This window comes from Larus michahellis, chromosome 13 (assembly GCF_964199755.1).
Source record: "Larus michahellis chromosome 13, bLarMic1.1, whole genome shotgun sequence".
Taxonomy (NCBI): Eukaryota; Metazoa; Chordata; class Aves; order Charadriiformes; family Laridae; genus Larus; species Larus michahellis.
The window spans coordinates 14,858,078-14,876,578 of record NC_133908.1 but is presented as its reverse complement, the minus strand read 5'-3'; positions in this window follow the sequence as shown (position 1 = coordinate 14,876,578).

Genomic DNA, 18,501 nt, shown 5'->3' with positions numbered 1-18,501 from the left:
AGTACCCTCAAGTGGGAATTTACGGATGTACAAGTCCACAAAAGGCACAGTCTTCCTCCAAAGAACAGGGCTGTGCATGGCTACCTAGACCAGCAGAGGCACGGTGGACCTGCCACCTTCTCTGTTTAAGCTTTCTAAGGCAGGAAGCAAAACCTGTGTCTGAAGCACAGACTGACATACTTTTCAGGAAAGATTGCACCCCTGGGATTTCTGGAATAAGCGCTGTAGCAGGTTGCAGCATTTATGCACTGGTCATGTCAGGCCAAATGGGACATGCTGCCCCTGCTGACTGCTGGGCTGGTTGCCATTGGGAATCTCGCATTCGGGATGCAGACACACTTGGGACTCCCCTATTTGTACAAACAACAAAACGAAAGCTGAGCGATGTGCACAAGCAACGGGGAATGGCCAGAGGCTCGCAGCAGCTCTTCCCCTTGTGCCTGCCGGCAAGTGGTGCAGGCTGGTGCAGACCGTCTCTTTTTCCTCGTATACTGGAATTTTTTGAGCCTAAAAGCAGCACCCCACAGAACCACGGCCTGTCTGTAGGAGCGGGGAGCTGGGACTGGGATGCTGCAAGGTCTGGCGGGAGCAGGGCATCGCACAGACAGGCGGCATGGCTCCTCACGGGAACGTTGCGATGGCACGGGCAGGAGCCCCCGCGCCGGCTGCGGGAGTGACGAGCCTCTGCAGAACCGGCAGGGACATTTCCAGGGCTGGTCCTGGCTGCTGCTGGGCTACTGGGAGGGTGGAGGAAAACAAGTCAGCCAAAGGCATGTCCCTGTATTTGTGTGGGTGGGTTCTTGGTGCTCCTGGAGGGCAGGGAGAGTGAGCGGGGCTGTCTCAGGAGCTCAGCTCTAATTATTAGGCTCTGGTGTATTGGGGGAAGCCTTGGGCTCAGGCGTAGTCCTGGCCTCGCATCCCGAAAATGCAGTGCCCATGGGAAGGGACAGCAGATGCTGCCCGGCCGCTCCAGCTCTCTGCCAGCTCCTGCTGCCGGCGTCATACAAATCAGAGCATCAACACCAGGAAAGCCATGGAAATCCTGCATTACCTTACCCCACCGAGCCCTTTGGGAAGGGAGGCGCGATCCGCCCTTTGGCTTCAGGATGCGGAGGCTGGGCTGCTGCCGGCTCCCCTGCTGCACCGTGGTCGCCCGGGACCCGCGGGTGCTGAGCCCAGGCGGGTGGGAAGGCATCGAGAGACAACGCGTCTCCAACCTGTGCGACAGAGGCACTGCCCCACGGCTGCTCCGCTCGGCTGAACTCTCCTGGGAGCCTTCGGCCGCGTGGAGATGCCTCGAACTATTCCTGGCTCCGTGGACGGGCTGTTACACGGTATCCTCCCATCTTAGGCATCGTCAGGGTGGGACTTACGTACTGTCACTAGGTTCATATAAAACATGATGGATCTTATTGTAATCCTCGGAGCCCACGTAAAAAGATACTCTCTAGACATCTATAAAACATGCTGGGATTTGCAATTAAAATACCTGGGTGGTGACTGTGTGCCCGCAACCAGCTTTCCCTCCCTCTTCAGTTTAGAGCAGCTCCATGTAAACCCTGTTTTGCAATAGTTGTTTAAATAACAAGCTGCCTTCAAAGGAATATATTTAGAACAGTGGGTCCCCCCCCTCCCTAAGCACGGTCTGAATGTTTGAATGATTTCAGCTGGTTTGGCGAGAGTTCCTGGTGTGATATCATGATCCGACCATTTCTTTGTGGATGTGGTGTGCTCAGGCGCTGCAAGGCTGGCGGCTCCCCCGGCCCCCAGCGCTGGAGTCCGACAAACGGCGTTTCCAGATGCTCGTGGTCCTGGTAGAGTGACATGGACGAGCGTGGGGACGTGCCGCGTGCCAGCCCAGCGCAGGCTGGTTTTCTGCAGGCTGTCACAAGCTGCTGCGGGAACAGTTTCCTATGCTGGTCACCCACCAGCGCTTCCCAGTTGGGATTACTGCTGTCGGTGGCCGCTCGCGTGGCCTTAGGTGGGCAATTATCATGGGCCCTGACCTGGTATTTCCCCTGTTAAACGCACATGTGGGACTTTGACGCTTTAATATTACCAGTCTCCGTGAGGCAGGAGGTGGGTAGCTCATTTAAAAAGCCAAAGCCTTCCACAGAGCGTCGCATTCACAGTGCTCGCATAAGCGATTGCTCTGATTTGTAACTGCAGCAGGCGGAGGCTGGGAGAATTTTCTGAATGTCAAACAAATATTGATCTTTTCATTTCATAGAGAACTCCTCCCCTCCGCTGCCAGGCGGGTAACTCGTGGCAAACCAGCCGGCTGCCCGCGCCTGGGCAACAGCCGCCTCCCTGGCTCTCTCTTGATGGTACAAAGCCAGTTCCCCTTATTATCTGCCGGTTCCAGATGTTCATAAACCTGTGAGTCAACAGCTCTAGGGCTGACAGTTTTTAGGCTAGGTCATGGTCAGTTTTCTGTGAATTTTTCAGCAAAAGTGAAGGGGCAGTTTACGGGCAAAAAGACAACCGAAACATCGCAAATATCCCCAATGTCCCCCTCCTGACCAGGTCCCCAGCGCTACGGGCTGAGCGGTGGAAGCTGGGTGGCAGGAGGCAGAGGAGGCTCCACACAGCCTCGCCTGAGAGCGCAGGGCAGAGGAAGGCTGGGGTTCCTACACATCCGAAGATCCCATGCCGAGCATGCTCCTTACAAGGGCTCCTTTGTTCCCGGGAGCTCGCGAAGGGCTCACCTGAGGAGTTGTAGGGCTCCGGGTGTGTGTAATTAGCAACAGGAGCTCGGCCATGCTCGTCCTCCCTAAGGCAGCTCCGATCATGTCTCTGCAGCTCTCCAAATTTTTTGCCCAGGTGGTGAAGCCGAGGGGGGTGGTACGGAGGGATGAGCTCTGCTCCCACCGTCCCCTCCTCGCCTTCAGGAACATCTGCTGCTCACAGCCCGGCACGTCAGAGCAGCACACGGAGCCACCTTGACTTTACGGTGGGGGAAAAGACACAGAAAGATCTAAAATAAGCCCCGAATTAGTCTTCAGAGCCTCCTTGCACGCCCCCCCAAGTTTGGCTGTAGTGGAGACCTGGGCTGCTGAAGTTGCAGACCCATTTTTCAGCTGCTGTTGCAGGGTCTGGAGAGAAAGGCAACCCCCGCGGGATGGTTCTGGGGGGGCTGACACATATTACTGCTCCTGTAGCCAGCATCTGAGGAAAACTCAGACCACTGTGGTCTACTTTACTGTTGGGGACTTGTGTTTGGCTCAATATTGGTTAGGTCACTCTACCTCCCCTATTTTCTTAGAATAAACAAGATGCTGCCTTCCGCAGCCAAATAAAAGGTATCTGGGTAAAGAACGTCGTGCACAAAGGGAAAAAATAAGCTTTGCACAAACTACCAAAATGCAAGCAGTTGTACAGTGAACTGAATATATTTTCAGTGCAAGATTCCCCTCAATATTCCCAGAAGGATTTTTAAGACTGTATTTTAATCAAGAAGAGCAAAGGCTGGTCCCGGCTGCGGGAGTGGCGGAGCCCGCTGCGAGTCCTCCGTGCCCAGCATTGCCCCTTGCACTGAACTGCAGCCACAAGGTCTTCCATCCAGCCGAGAGAAATGCACGCCTAAACGGTTTTCTGTGCTTTAAAATGCGCGTGGCTGTCTCGTTGGAGCAGCAGATTTAGAAGTCCTGCGGCCCAGAATTTTTAGTAGGTGTTAATCTCAAGGGTCGGGTCCTGTTTTCCCCTGTGAGATGCCCCGGGATGCCAGCGGTGTCTGAAGTGCCCCAGCGGGGCTGAGCTGGGCTGGGGGCACCCACGCCTGAGGGGCAGCGGGTGGGTGAGGACCCCGGCGATGGCTCTCCTGTGACAATGAAGGACATTTCACGTCATGCTGGGCGCTGACACAACGCGCCCATGCCCGTTCCAGGGCACATCTAGCCATCCCCTTTGTTCCGAAGCTCCCAAAATGCACTTATTGCATTGTCTAATTGCAATGAGACTTGCTCCACTTATTGCTCTGAACTGGTGGAAGCGGTGCCATCCCGCCATCCGTCCGGGGACGGTGCCGGTCCCACAGCTCCTCTTGCCACATGGCCACAGCTGGCAGTTTGAGAGGGTCTGTCCCGGGGCTGTCCCTCCGCGGGGCTGCTCCCACCCTGGATTTGGGAGGCAGAGGGAGCCGGGAGGAGGCAGCTGCCTGCAGGCTCCGGCGTACACTGGCCAAGGCTTCTCCTCCAAAAGCCGCTCACCAGAGAAACAAAGGGAAGCAAGAGAGCAGAGACGTGCAGCAAACGCCTGAACGCAAACCTTCGGCTCGTTGGGGCCGCGTTTGTCTCTGTCTGCGGTGTTAATTTGAGTCAGCATCCTCGCCCCGATCCCCTCCGCGGCGGCTGTTTTGGGGCAGGGGCAGAACGCAGCACTGGCTGGAAGCCGCTGTGCAGTCCGCACCTCGTACGCTTCTCTCCCTGTGTGAGAGATTTTCACAAGCCTTTTGGGACAAAAGATAAAATCAACAAGGAGGAAAAACGTGTTAGCAACAGAAAATCGGATTCAGAGACGGGTGAGGTTCTGCCAGGTCGTGCTTCTCCCCCCAGCTGAGCTCAGCCCCCGCTCCTCGCTGTGAAAATGCTGGGAATTGGGGTTGGGGAGGGTGTGTGTGTTGGATACTGGGGGTGTGTGTTCCTGGAAATGCCCAGGAGAACTTTCTCATCACGGTTCTCCAGGTAAAACCCTGTAACTTTATCACCCTCAAATAATTTGAAAAGAAGCCCCCTGTCCTCTAGGCACACAAAGAATAGCTTGATACGTCGCTAACAAAGCCTCTTAAAAGATAAAAAGCAAAATACAAGGCAAGGAGAGCATGCCTGGCAGGCAGACAGGAGCTGGCCAGTATAGGCCAAATTCTTTAGGAGTTGAGTTTCCGTTTGGGCTCAGCTTTCCCGCGGATTCTATACACCTAAAGAAAACAAACCGTAATCCTATCTGGGGCCCAGCACTCTATTTATTTCACCTGGTGAAAAGATCTTGCCAATTCCTCCACGCTGAAACCCAGCAGCTGCCCAGCAAGGGACCTGGGCCATAAGTATGTTCTGCATTACAGAAAACTCGATATTAAAATATAAATGTGGTCTAGCGAGGACGTATTATGCGCTCGTACTGTGCGAGACATTCTTCCAGGTTTCTCTCCTGTTTCGCTCTGTGATTTGGGTCCCGCTCGCTGCCGTTCCTCAGCCTCCAGCAATCCCGTTATACAAGCTATAATCCGCAGATTACAAGCGGGGGAGGCGCAGAGCCTCCACTTGCCCCCTCGCCCCCACACCTTTCGCTTTGTTTTGGGTGAGAAGATGGGGAAAAGGAGCCCACTGGCCCAAGGGTAAAGCCGATTGCTCCTTTAAATTGCCCAGAAATAGGGTCCCCTCCCTTTGCCTTCCCCTGGGCTTTATCGCTTCCCTCCTCTCCAAATCCCGCGACTCCGGAGCCGGGTTGGGGTGCAGCTCCCCGGCCAGCCCTTGGAGAGGGAGGTTGCACCCGTCTGCTGATGGGGCTTTCGTGCCGGCACCCACGGGCAGGGCACAGCGTGAAGCGACCCAAGCTCTTTGGCCCATGGGTGCGGGTTTAATGCGGTCACAGCCTTTGTGCGGGGTCCTGGGGGGTCCTCCCACCCGCACCCTCCACACAAGGGGGTGAGGTGCAGCCCGCAGCGACGGGGGCACCGGGAGACACGGTGGGAGAAATGCTCCCACCGGCAAAACAAGAGCAGTTGTGTTCCTCGCGAGTAAGGAGACAAAAAGCCAAACATTTTCCACTCTCATTTCTCTTTCCTGCGTTTTGTTACTGATACCTCCCCATGGGCATTGGAGCTCTGACAGACGAGCTCTGCAATGGATTAAAGGGTTACTGTGCTCAGCTGTCAGAGGTTGCCGTCCCTTGGCAGGACGGTGCAATCAGATACTGCCCGTGCCCCGTCCCCGCTCCCCCAGCCTGCGCTCCAGCCCCTCTGCAGGGATGGAGCAGGGGCCGAGGCCACAAGCTCGACCTTCCCCAGCCTCCCCCCGCACGGCCGGGTTCGCCCTCACTTGAACTTGCCCTTTTTGACGTCCAGGGTGGTGGCTCTCAAATCAACCCCCACAAAGCGTGTGCAGGCACAGCTCCGCTGCTCTCACCTTCTGGCCAGGCAGAGGTTAAAGTGGTGGTTTCCCTGCCTGGCTGCTGCGGGAGCAGAAAGGGCTGTTGGAAGGTCCAGCAGCATTCGGACCCTCGCACAGAATCGCTGCTCAGACCCAAGGGCTGGGCCACCGAAGGGTCCCCGCTGCCATGGGAAATCGTCATGCTCTCGGCAGCCCACTCCTCTCTGCCCCGGCACGACTTAAATACCCTTCTCCTCGCGAGCTGAGGTTTCTAGCTGAGAGCCTTCTGTGTCCCCCTGTAACTAGGAATGCTCAGAAAATAAACGCCCTAAGCCTTTGCAGTATTATCACAATCATTTCAGGCTCTCTTTGGAGGTGGATGCCGCTGACAACATCTCCGCAGCTGCTTCCCAGGCTGATAAGTCACACAAGTATGCAAGGAAGAACGGTGCGGAGATACAATCAGCATTTCCACGAGGCATTAATTCTTAAATATGACCAAAGGGAAACGACCATTTTCCAGAACTCCCACTTACTGCAGCTTTGAGCAGAGTCGCGTTAGGAGCTGTTAGGACAGTTTGTGCTTGGATTCACTCTGTGGGCTCACCGATGGCCATGGCAAGTCAAGTCTGCTCCCTGCTAGCCTCGAGGCGCAGCAGAACAGGGTCTGTGGGTCTTCGGTGCATTGGTGACAGCCTTGCCCCATGGCTCCTCTTCCCCAAGGGGCTCCAAACGCCATGTGGATCTGGGGAGAAGTCACCTCTGTGTCACCCTGAGGATAACCGAGCTTTTAATAACCGTATCCTTTTAAGAACAGGAGTCTCTGATGTCGAGAAAACAAACCAAACTGTTGGATGTGAGTCTGGGAGCCCAACGCCGGGGGCTCGTGGCACTGGGGGGGCCAGCAGTGGCGTGAGTGCCAAACCCAGGTTGCATTCGGGCAAAATCCCACCAAAGCTCTTGCAAGCAGGCTGATTTGCAAAGGCTGGACTGCAGCAGCTTGAGGGTAAATAGACACCGGAGGAATCAAGGCCATGTTGGACGGGCCTTGGAGCAACCTGGTCTGGTGGGAGGTGTCCCTGCCCAGGGCAGGGGGTGCCACTGGATGGGCTTTAAGGTCTCTTCCAACCCAAACCTGATGTAGGGGTTGGTCTCTTCTCCCAAGGAACAGGCGATGGGACAAGACAAAACGGCCTCAAGTTGCGCCAGGGGAGGTTTAGGATGGATATTAGGAAAAAATTCTTCACCAAAAGGGTTGTCAGGCATTGGGACAGGCTGCCCAGGGAAGTGGTTGAGGCACCATCCCTGGAGGTATTTAAAAGATGGGTAGACGTGGTGCTTAGAGATACGGTTTAGTGATGGTTTTTGTCAGAGTTAGGTTGATGGCTGGACTTGATGATCTGAAAGGTCCCTTCCAACCGAGACAGTTCTATGATTCTGTGATTCTATGATTCTATGTGAAGGCTTGATCTGTTCTTATGTGGCCAAAAGGTGGATTTTTGACTTCTCTGGTGATCTGCTGCCCAAGCTTCTATCGCACAGAGAGAAGCTGCTTGCTTCTGGAGACATCTGAAGACAAGTGTCGCCTCTGGGGATGGCTCCAGCCAGGCGAGCAGAGGGAGGTGCTGCATTCCTGCAGGGAAACCTCCCAAACCGTCCCACAAACCGTTATTTCCACGTGTGAAGTATTTCCCGCGGAGGGGCAGGGTCTGCTGTGCAGCTAAGTTGGGGTCAAACCCCGCACTGGAAAGGGGCAGCAGGACCGTGGCGAGGGCTGCCACCCCCAAGGGACCCCAGGAGCTGCAGAGGGAACACCAGCGCACGTTGTCACACACAGTTTCCAGATAGAACAACCAGTGTCGGGGCCAAGCGATGCCTTTTTGAGAAGCAGGCAGAGCTCGCCAGCTGTTTAAATCTTGATGGCTCTCAAATAACAAGATTAGGCAATTGTAGGCTACAGGAAGGATACCAGTAATTACTGCCTGATTGGTAAGAGCTGTAATTAAAGTGCAGCGCATTTCAAACTCTTGGAGCACTAGTCCAGTCCGCTCCAAGTGGCCATCCTTCCATTTGGTTCTCATTTATTTGCCTCTCCAAACACAACCTCCTCTGTACCTTGCCCGGCGTCTTTAGCAGCTGGTCCTGGATGTGGGCATCTGCCGGGGGCAGCTCCTGGGGCAGCTGCCCTGTGCGGGGGCTGGATGAAGCTGTTGCCTCCCCACCCTGGTGGGCACAGAGGATCCAAGCATGGAGGCTGTCATCTCCTGGGTGTCCTAAGGGTCCTCCATGAGCTCTGCCTTTGGGCGCAGACACGTTCTGTCCACCACCGCCCGTGTCTGCCCTCACTCTGGGAGCTCGCTGGCTTGACCTGTCTGCTTGGAGAGCACGATGTGCTTCCAGATCCAGACCATAAACCCAAGGTTTTAGCTCCCTTTGGGCAGGCCTCCTCTCCTCTCATTGCGCTGGCGGCTGCTCTAGTGCCCCGGTGTGAGGGTGAGCTCAAGGGGAAGAGGAAGACAGAAACCGGTGGCTTCTGTCTCCGTATCCCCACCGGTCCTTGCTGCGATGAGGTGATGCCCCTGCCTGTGAGCTGCCTCCAAATGCTGCCTGTTGGCTTCCCGGAGTGCTGAGGAGAGAAATCTGTGAGATCTTAAACGTTCATATGCTTGTAGGTTTGTTCCTCTTCTATCTTTGGTAATTCAGTTTATGTTTTAAAATGTAAAAAGGCCTCCTACGTACATGATGTCTCTATTGTATAAAAATATCAGCCGTGGTATTTTCAAAATATCTTCCCCTTCCAACAGTAACTACATCCAGCCAGCGCTTCAGCCACCATTTCCACTGCCGCTCAGCGAGTCATCTCCGGACCAGCTGGAGCACCACAAATATGTGGAGACAATGAGAAGTGCTGCTGTCCTTCAGCTGTAAATGAATGTTTACTACAATAGGGGCATGTTGTCTACCAGATGATGGTTAATAGCAGTCCCTTAAACTGGTTGAGTTAAACTCGGCCGTGATTGAAGGCAGCTGCTGGGATTGATGCACACTCTGCCTTGCTAAATGCGCTACAGCCAAGTGATTAGTGTTTTCCAAAGGGAACCATCGATCACCTCTTGTGTTTGTTTATCCTCCAGCAGACGAGCTGGGGTGTGGGATCCGTGGTCCGAGGGGCTGCCTGTGCCAAGCAGCGTTTTGCCATGGGTCTTCACTCCCAAAGGACTCTCCGTCCCTGTGCCTGGGTCGGGGTCTGGCCAGCAGCCGAGTGGCAGGATCTGCTCCCCGGGCTGCACAGCAGGGATGCTCTGGTGAGTCCTGTGTCCGTGGGCCGTCCGTGACTGGCACTGGGACCTCTGGGCAGGCAGATGGGTGGTCACACTGCTGCTGCTCCTCCATGGGTGCTCCATCTGGGACCACAACGCATGTGGTTCTTTCTGCGCAGGTACCCCAGCACCTCCAAAGGGAGCCTGCAGTCCAGAGCAGCGGGACAGAGATGGTTCATTATTGTTAATTCTGAGCAGTGGTAAAATTCCCTCTCTTTTTGGCCAAATATCATCATTTGCTGCAGCTGCTCCTGCACAGGGGACGGGATGGTTGTTAGAGGGACTCAAAGCCACATTGCCTGGTAAATGGTTCTCCCTGCCTGGGACTGTCTGGGGTCCAAGGTCTTTCCTCTTGGTCAGTGCACCAGAACATCTCCAGATGAAGCTGGCCTTCCCATTCTGGCCTACGGTCAGCTGAGCAGAAGTTGGATGCTCTCTGCTAAAACTGCTGAGTGTTTCTGGAGGTATGTCATGAGGAAGAAGTCAGGGGGAAGAAATGAGCTTTATCATAGCTTAAATTTTCAGGATCATCTAAGCGGCGGTGCCACGCACCTGGAAGGGGACGCGGTGGATCTGCCACGTGGGCATAGAGTTACTGCTTTGCCAAGGAGATATTTAACTTGCTTGCTTTTTCTGGGGATGTTTGCTCCGATGGTAGCTCACATCAACGGGCTGAGAGAACGCGCTTCAGCCTTCCCTGCAATGGTCCCGCGGTGGCTAGTTAACTACAGTGAAATTAGTCTCTTGGTGGCTCGGTTGTTTCTGATTAACTTAAATATATACACTGAGTCCAGGCTGCTAAGCAAAGCTGAATTTGTGGCCTGTGTGCGTTCCTGTGTGGTCCCAGGCATGGTGGCTGCTGAGCTCGGTCCCTGCTTGCCCAGGATCACTGCCTGCCCGGCCACCGCGGGTGACGGCAGCCGACGGGTGACCCTCGGCGGGGGAACCGACACGCGGAGGAGAGTCTCAGCCAACGCACGGTGCTTTCAAGGGGTTGGGTGCATGCTTTTTTTTCCAAGATCATATTTTCTCATGCCAATACTTGCAGCAGTCTTTGGGAAAGCTGATGACAGCCGGCAGCGTGGAGGAGGGTGCTGCATAATGGTTAAATGCCATATAGCGACCCCTATAGTTAAGGTTACATGAGAATTTCTATAGGCTAAAAATTTTCCCAAACATTCACCTGCTGGGCTTAAATTTTCCATGCTTGTTGTTTGCCTGAAGGTGAATTGTTTTCAAGCTTGAGAAAAATTCCTTCCGCTGTGTCTGAGTTATGGGAGAAGAGAAAATACTCCCTTCCCACTGGAAAATCTTTAGCTACTCTTTTTTTCCCCCCTTCTTCTTCAGACAGGACTACAGAAAAAAGTCTGGAGTCTGAAAAGCCTTGAAACTTGGCCTGAACCTAGCTTCTCTCCAAGCCAAGTACCTCAGTGGGAAGATTAAAGTGAAGCAAAAAAAAGGGATAAGAAAATGGGAGACTGGGCAAGAGGGGCTGGGGGAGGGCGGAACTCCGAGCGTGCTCTATGTTTCCATCATTTCTCTGTTTTGCTTTTTTTTGGTGTCGCCTAGTACAGCTTCGTGAGCTTTGCAGTCGCAGTACCAGCGTGGACGGAGGTGTGGGCGGGGAGATCTGGGGGGGTATTTTGGGCAGGGTGGGCAGACGGGGCAGCAGCCCCAGGCCGGCACTGGGGACAAACACCCCGTGCAGCAAAGTCGAGAGGCGTGTGCTTCGTTACACGCTCCGCAAACCGCGGGTCCGTTTCTCAACCCTCTTTCCACGCTGAAAAGCTTTATTAAAAGGCATCAGTAAGAATGATAAAAACAAAGGGTGAGAACTTCCCCCTTCCCTAAAACATATACTTACTTGGAGGAAGAACCGTAAGTCTGATGAGCGCTCTGAAGATTTTCATGCTTAGTGGCGTCTTTTAAAGTTTGTTGTTTGTTTTTTTAAGTAAGCGAGTTACAAATAGGATCTTCGTTGCTGAAGTTGCACTATTAAATGAAGGAAAAATGAAAAAGGTGGATTCTCACATTGACTTTCTCCACCCTGGTGCTCATAAAGTTTAAGGAGAAGATACATTTTTCTGGTTAAATGTGTAGTAAACTGGACCAGACAGAAAACCATGTATATCCTTGTATGTGTTTGCTAGTCTTTGGAAATCTGAAAGATGCATTTGAGAATGAAAGAACTGCTGGAAGCCGGGCTGTGGGTATGTGATTAGAGCAAACGCGTACACGTGGCGCACAGAAGTGTGTTGTTTGGTGGACGCAAACGCATGTGCCCAAAGGTTTGGATTTACCCTTAACTATCTAGCACAAAGTGTTAAAATACTCATTGCACAATGTTCACGAGTTGTTGCTGGGTACGATGTGTGAGCATGGACTGCTGCGTTTCTTGACTTTTTTTGAAGTTACGCAACCAGAGCATCACATTCCTGTAATTTTTGCATCTCGTGCAGGCTCCTGCCTTTGGCTGGCAGGTTTTTTCCTGAAGGAGAGGTGACTTCTGCCTTCCCCCCAGTCCTCCCCGCTCCGGCAGCCGCAGGCCCTGCTCTGCCTCTCGCTCTCAGTGCCCAGGAGTGCTGGGTGCTGCTCGTCCTGTGCAGGGGGGGTCTGCAGACGCGCCCCGTCCTGCCCTGCGCTGAGCCGCTCGGGCAAAACCTCCGGTGAATGGGCTGTGGGGGGGTGAGGCTGCTGGGACCCTCTGTGCTGCCCATGGGCATCCCCGTCAAGTCATCTCCCACAGAGGGGGGATGCTCCTTCCCACCCCTGGTCCAGCTGGAGCGCTGGTCCTGCCGGTGGCGCTTGGGAAAGGTCAACCTCGGTGTCTCCAGCTTGTCTTTCCCCCCCTCCAAGGAAGGGGATGCTTTTGTGCTGCGCTAAGCCCACTTTCAGCGATGAGTTTATCAGTTTCCAGAAGTTCTTGCTCTGGTATTCCACGCTTTTTAATTTATTTAATGCCGCTCTTCCAGCTGCTCCAAGCATCACAGTGAAAATGAAACAATATCTGAGAAGTGCCCCCTTCTCCACGCAGAAACTCTGGTGAGAGAGACAGTATTTGCATTGTGCACCGGTTTCTCCTCGCTGTCTGCCCTCAGGAGAGGCGATCCGGCTCTTGAAGTGGTTTGGGGTGGAACAGAATGCGCTTGTGCTGAAAACAGCAGAGGGATTTTAGTCACTTCTTGAAATGGGGAAAATTGCCTCATTTTTCAGCATTTGGCCTGCGATCCCACACTTCCCTAGCTCTATGTAGGGATTAGTTCATACTTTTTTGGTGTTTTTGGCCCGAAATGAACGCTCCCAGCCAGAGGATAGATAATTCCACTTGTGCTGATCCCCCGGGGCACATGCAGGGCTGCAGAAACAGGAAATAGGAAACGTATTACATACCTTTTCCCCTCAATTTTATTTTCATAATGCATGGAAAATAGCAGAGCTCTGAATTATTTGAAATTTTAGAGTTATTTAATATTTATTTTTTGAGAAACAATCTCTCTTTTCAGGGAGGCCCCGTGGTGTCAGACCAGCCGTCTGGCCAGCTCCAGCGAGAGCCGGGGTGCGAGGGGACCCACGGGGCGAGCATCCCCGCGGGGGGGTCCCCGCTTCCCCCGGGGTGCTGGGATGGCACCCAGGGACATGTGGCACCCGGGCATCGCCAGCCCCAGCTCCTCGGGGAGGGAGGACTCACCGCGGCTCCGGTGTCACCCTGAGCAGGCAGGAGGTGGTGTCGCCGTTAAGCAGTACCACCACGGCCCCGCCATTACACGGGCTGCTTTTCAGCATCAGCATTTAATAATCATGAATTTTCAGCCGTATCCCAGCAGGGGGGCTGGAAGTGGCCGCGGGGCTCCCAGTGCCACTGGGACAGGGAGGAGGCCGGGGCTCTCCTGGCAGCAGCAGCAGCACACATGTTCATGGGCTTGGGTTTCTCCTCCGTTGAGTGTCCCACCAATGCTCTCCGCAATCTGGCTCAGTACCCGTTTCTCCAAATTAGTTTTCTTATCCAAACCAGTGCAAAGCAGCCCATGAAGGATGGCCAGCTCTGCTCTCGGCTGGGCACTGGGAAGGACTGGGCTGAGAGGTCTCAGCAGGACCCAGCTCTTCCGCCAGACGTGCAGCCACGGACCCAAGCAAACCCACGCTCTTCCAGTTGGGCGTCCTCAGCACCCACCGGCGCAAAGGCTCCCCGAGGACCGCTGCCAGCAGTTTTTTGCACAAGGTCAAATGATGAATTTTGCTTTTTCAGGGAGGGGGAAGGGAGAAGATTTAATTTCAGAGTTTTATTTTCAGTGCTGGTTTCAAACCCCAGCCTAAGAGTCTCTCTCCCCGGTGTATTACAGTGCTTTGCAATGAGGCATTCTGCATCCCATGGCGTATCTGCACATCTCTCCCATTCCCGCAATGCCGGCGTCAGGCTGGGTGCTGAGGTGATGCCATGTGCCGGGGGCTGAGAACGAAGAAGCGGCCGTCCTGCTTCTCTGACCCTTTTTTTCCCTGTCTGTAGTTATTGCAAGAGCCCAGTGGATTCCTGGTTCCTGTTTGCTACAACAGAAATAAAATCAAGTGACATTTGTAGACTATATAAAAAGCAAAAAGCTCAAGAAAAGAATTAATGAAGAACTCATTATCTCAATCTGATGTTTTGGTTTCTAATTTTCTTCTCAAAAAACAACCTCCCAGATGTGACAATCCATCTAATTATTGCTTGGCCTATGGAGAGGTTTAACTGGCACGTGCTGGGACTTGGACAGTTTCTTATTAGCAGTGGGGGAAAGTTGGGATTGAAAAAGCCTTGCGTTAGGCTTGTGTATTTCTGTGTGTCAGATGCTCCTAAGTGCCTTATGTTTTGCCAATCCATTCTGCATCTCTCTAATTTTCAGGGCTTTCAACACTTTCTGCCGAGCAAAGCCTGTGGATAACCCGAGTAAATGACTTTTTCCATGAATAGAGATTGGCCAGGGAAAGCTGAGTGATAAACAGAATAATCCTTTTTGTGCTTTTCCCAGCTCCAATCTTCTTTGCACACCAAATAAACACTCTCAAGCCGCTTAGAGCAAAATCTCTAATAGGCTGTGGTACTTGGGCTGTGCAAGGCTTGGCTCCGTGTCAGATGGAGGGACAGGACAGTGGAATAAAGTCCCAAGATTTTTTTGGGAATTAGTTTACATACCCCCAAGCATAGTGTATTTTGGCACTTGGGCTGCATTACAATATAATCCACTGGCACTCAAAATAGCCTCAGCCTCAAAAACGGCTTTTTTTTGCTCATTTCTTTGGCTTTTCCCAGAGCCCTGTGTTAGGAGAGAGAGCTCTGTGTAGTGAGACCTGCGAAACATCGGGGTTAGGTGGCCACGAGTCCCCGTGTCCTTGTCTGGATCTGGTCCTTGGAGGCTGGTGGCACCCGATGAGCCAGAGGCAACCTGCTCCTGCCCTGGCTGCCCCGTGGCCAGCGCGGCTGCGGAGGATGCCGGGGGCTCCCTAGGGATGACTGCTGGTAGCCTTTCCCTGTGGGATGCGACGCTGAGCCTGGGGTGAGGAGGTTGGGTGGCTCACACGCTCGGATGTGCTAATTGCCTCTGAAGCTCCATCTCCCTTTTTGCCAGCCTTTGTAATTATCGTTATTTGGTGTGCGGGGTTCATTGGGTTTGTTTCCAAGTGCATGAGCGTAAACACTTTGGGTCAGCCTGTGGAACGTCTGCAGGGCTCACGGAGCTGGGGTTAGCTGCTAACGTTTCCTCAGGAGGTCTTAGGTAATGGTTTGACACAGTTGTTGAAGAAACGGAAACAATTTCGGGTTTGGGCCACCAGCAATTTCCCCAGGGGAGCGCCCCGGTGAGGTGAGGCTTCTGCCTCAGCAGCAGCAGCACAAGGGACCTGTTGTCCGTGTTCCTCAAGTCCAGGATTTTAATCCTGCAATTTCTCCTTCTGTGCAAGTCCAACACATGTTTGCGTTTCAAAAGTGACTAACTTCCCTGGCTTCTGCGGGAGTGCTCTCTTTATTCCTCTATTGAGAATGGCTTTTTAGAAATAACTTGTATAAAAGGAGACCATTTCTCACTTTCCCAGGCGGAGAAATGAATAAACGAGAGAACTGTTTGACCAGAGCACAGGCCGGCCCTAGGAACAGGTGGTAGCTGTTATTGTCAAGTAAAAGAATGATTTTGCAAGTAATTAGTCAAATTGCACAACCAGCATCTCTCCAAAGAAATGCCCCCTTACACGCACAGAGAGAATTTACTGAGGTGCGCCTGCTCAGCTTGCACTAATGTGGATTAAAGGAAGGTAAATCTGTTCCGAAATATCCTCCATGAGGCTTTGCTAGAGCTGAACTGTCTACGCCGCTGCTATGTTTGGCTAAAAAGAAATAATTCCTTTGTTCCTGGCAAATAATCAGAACTGACAAAAATAATAACAATCATAGAAAATAAAAAACCAATCTTGATCAATACTACCTGAATTACCCAAAGCCTGACAGAGGGTGTTTGTTCCCAGCTCCTCAGGTCCTTCCTGCCCATGCTGGGCAGCGGGACCTGGGGGCCATGGTTGTGGTGGGAGAGTCAGCTCCTTTCTCGCGGAGCCAGCCCAGTGTGGCTCCCAATGAAAAAATGGGTTTAATTGCCCCCGTTGTGCATCACCTGGAGTCTGTAGCATGAGCAAGTTACTTGGCTGTGTCACGACAGAAGGCAAAATACTTGCGTGCTTCCCATGTCCTTCTTTTCATCCCCTTTGGGCACCTTCAGAAAGAAAATGCTTTGGAACAGAAGTGGGAATGTGCGCTCGGTTGGAAGGGCTTGGCTCCTTTTCCACTGGAGCTCTTCTAGTTTTCTCATAAGTAAAGGTCAGACACCTCATGGCTCAGTTGGTCAAGGCCGTGGAAAACCGGCAGATATTCATCAGCTTGAAGTGCCTCATGGATTAGATGGAATCGGTCTTTGGCCCTAATTATGCTGGAGTTGCCCATCCTTTGCTGGAGGAATCCCGCCCCGGCCTCCCAGGAGCCCCCAGTCCCTGGTTCCTCCTTCACTGCTGGGTCCTGCGCTGTCTGCACCCCCTCCTGCCTTAATGGGAAGATCCTTTCTCCGAGCCTGGGCCAGGGAAAGTGCTGCGACCAGAGGACATAAAGAGCGCCAAGTGAGATGCTAAAGCAGAGGAAGCCTTTGCTCTTTCAGTGGTTTCAGTGGCTCGCTGTGCGTTCAGGCTTGGTTTTCCCAGGGTCATCAGATGGGTGACCAGCAGGTTCTTCCTCTGCTTCCACCTGCCCGCTGAGTTTCAAACCCTTCTGGTGTCTCCTGCATCCTCTGAAGGTCTAGAGATGCTCCCCCAGCCCCACCGTGTGCTGGCAGGGGAGTTAAGCACGCTGGCAAGGAGCATACACCGTGGTTCCATATGGCTCCCGGTGGCACAGCATGGCCATGGAGGCTGCTCTGTGTCACGGAGCCTGGTTGCCATCTCCGGAGCAGCGTGGCTTCGCCGCCGCAACCCCTCGGTGGCACTTGGACTCGATGATGCTACGGCGGTGCCCTGGCTGCAGAGCTGGAGGCGAGCGGCGGCGAGGGGAGAGGCTGGTTCAGCTCGTGCTGCTGCCTGGACATCCAGAAGTCCTGAGGAACCCAACTTTGTGAGTGTGGGTGTGCAAAGGTACCCTGCCCCTGCAGATCAATGCAGCCTTTCTTCTGGGAATGGCTTCCTGCAGTCTCCTAGCATAACCTGTCACTTGTTGGGTTAAGCCTGCGCTGGGTAGTTCATACCCAAACCCTGCTTGCGGTTACGCGCCGAGAGGGAGATGAATGCGGTCTCTGCTTCTGCAGAATTCAGCAAATGCTGCGCTGAGGGCTGTCCCGAGTTATTCATTTCTGCAAGAAACAGTGTCTTGCTGCATTGTGCCTGGAGCCTGCTAATTAGCTGTAAGTGATATAATGTGACTGGGATTTCAGCTCAAGCGTGAATGACCTATTCCCAGCTAGCCGCGGCACTTGGCGTGAGCACTGCTCCCGGACAATGCGTGCTGGGAGGCATCTCCTGCCGCCGAGCATCTCCAGCCTGACCAGCTGGCACCAAGCCTGCCCTCACAAGCTATTTGCTGCCGTGTCCCTTGTTCCTGTGCCCCTGATGCTACGAGCACTGAGCATGAGCTCCCTGCACACCACCCAACCCCCCGGCTGGCACCGCTTTCCTGCCTTCTGGGACCGGGAGGAGCCTGGAAAATGAGCTTCGTTTAGCTGGGAGCTTCGTTCCCTGCTGGGGCCAGAGGTCGGGGGGGAGGTTTTGGTGCACATCTCTGCTTGGCTGACGTGGCTGGTGCCACTGGGGCCGTGCAGGGTCAGAAAGCGAAGCCCGGGCCGCGGCGGAGCAGTGAGCTGCTGGGCTGCGACATGCCTCCGCTTGCTGTTGTTCCGGGCACCGCGTTCCTCCCGGCCCATCCTCGGTACCTCTCAGAGAGTACGTGGCCCGAGGCTTTGCGATCAGTGCCTCAGGGTCAGTGTCTATAAAACCCTGGGTTTCTGTGCTATATCTGTGGGGCGTCCCGTAGCAGGAGCGGCGGCGTTGGCGGCAGTGCCAAGGCTGTCCCTGCCTGGCGGCCCCTTCCCTGGAGCAACAGGCAGCTCTGTGTCCCCTCTGCACCAGTCACTGATCGCTGCTTTTGTCACCTCGGGTGATGCTGGGCCATGGCGAAGGAGAACGGGACTCGTGTGGGGTGACAGCAGGACTGACAAAGCTGTTGGACAGTGGGTGGGGGATGGCGGGGCACGGGGTGACTGTGCTGAAGAGCAACCTGGAGGCTCGGCGGGGTTTGCCCGAGGAGGTGGGCGCACAGTCAACCCCTCTCCCTCATTCTGCCACCTGGAAGGCCACGACCATGGGGGTGGCCTTCCACTTACCCAACCTCTGGGTGCAGCTGGTTCAGCCCAGAGTAGTGCAGGAGGCACCAGTTCCTCCACTGGACTGACTGGCCAGGGTGAGGCATTCAGGCTATGCCAAATTTCTTTGCAGCTTCAAAGAGAAAATTGATTGCCGCGGAAAAAAGAAAAAAGAAAGGATTTACTTATAGGGACGGAGGCAGATTGTGTTTTGTGAAGACTTTGGCAGGTTCACAG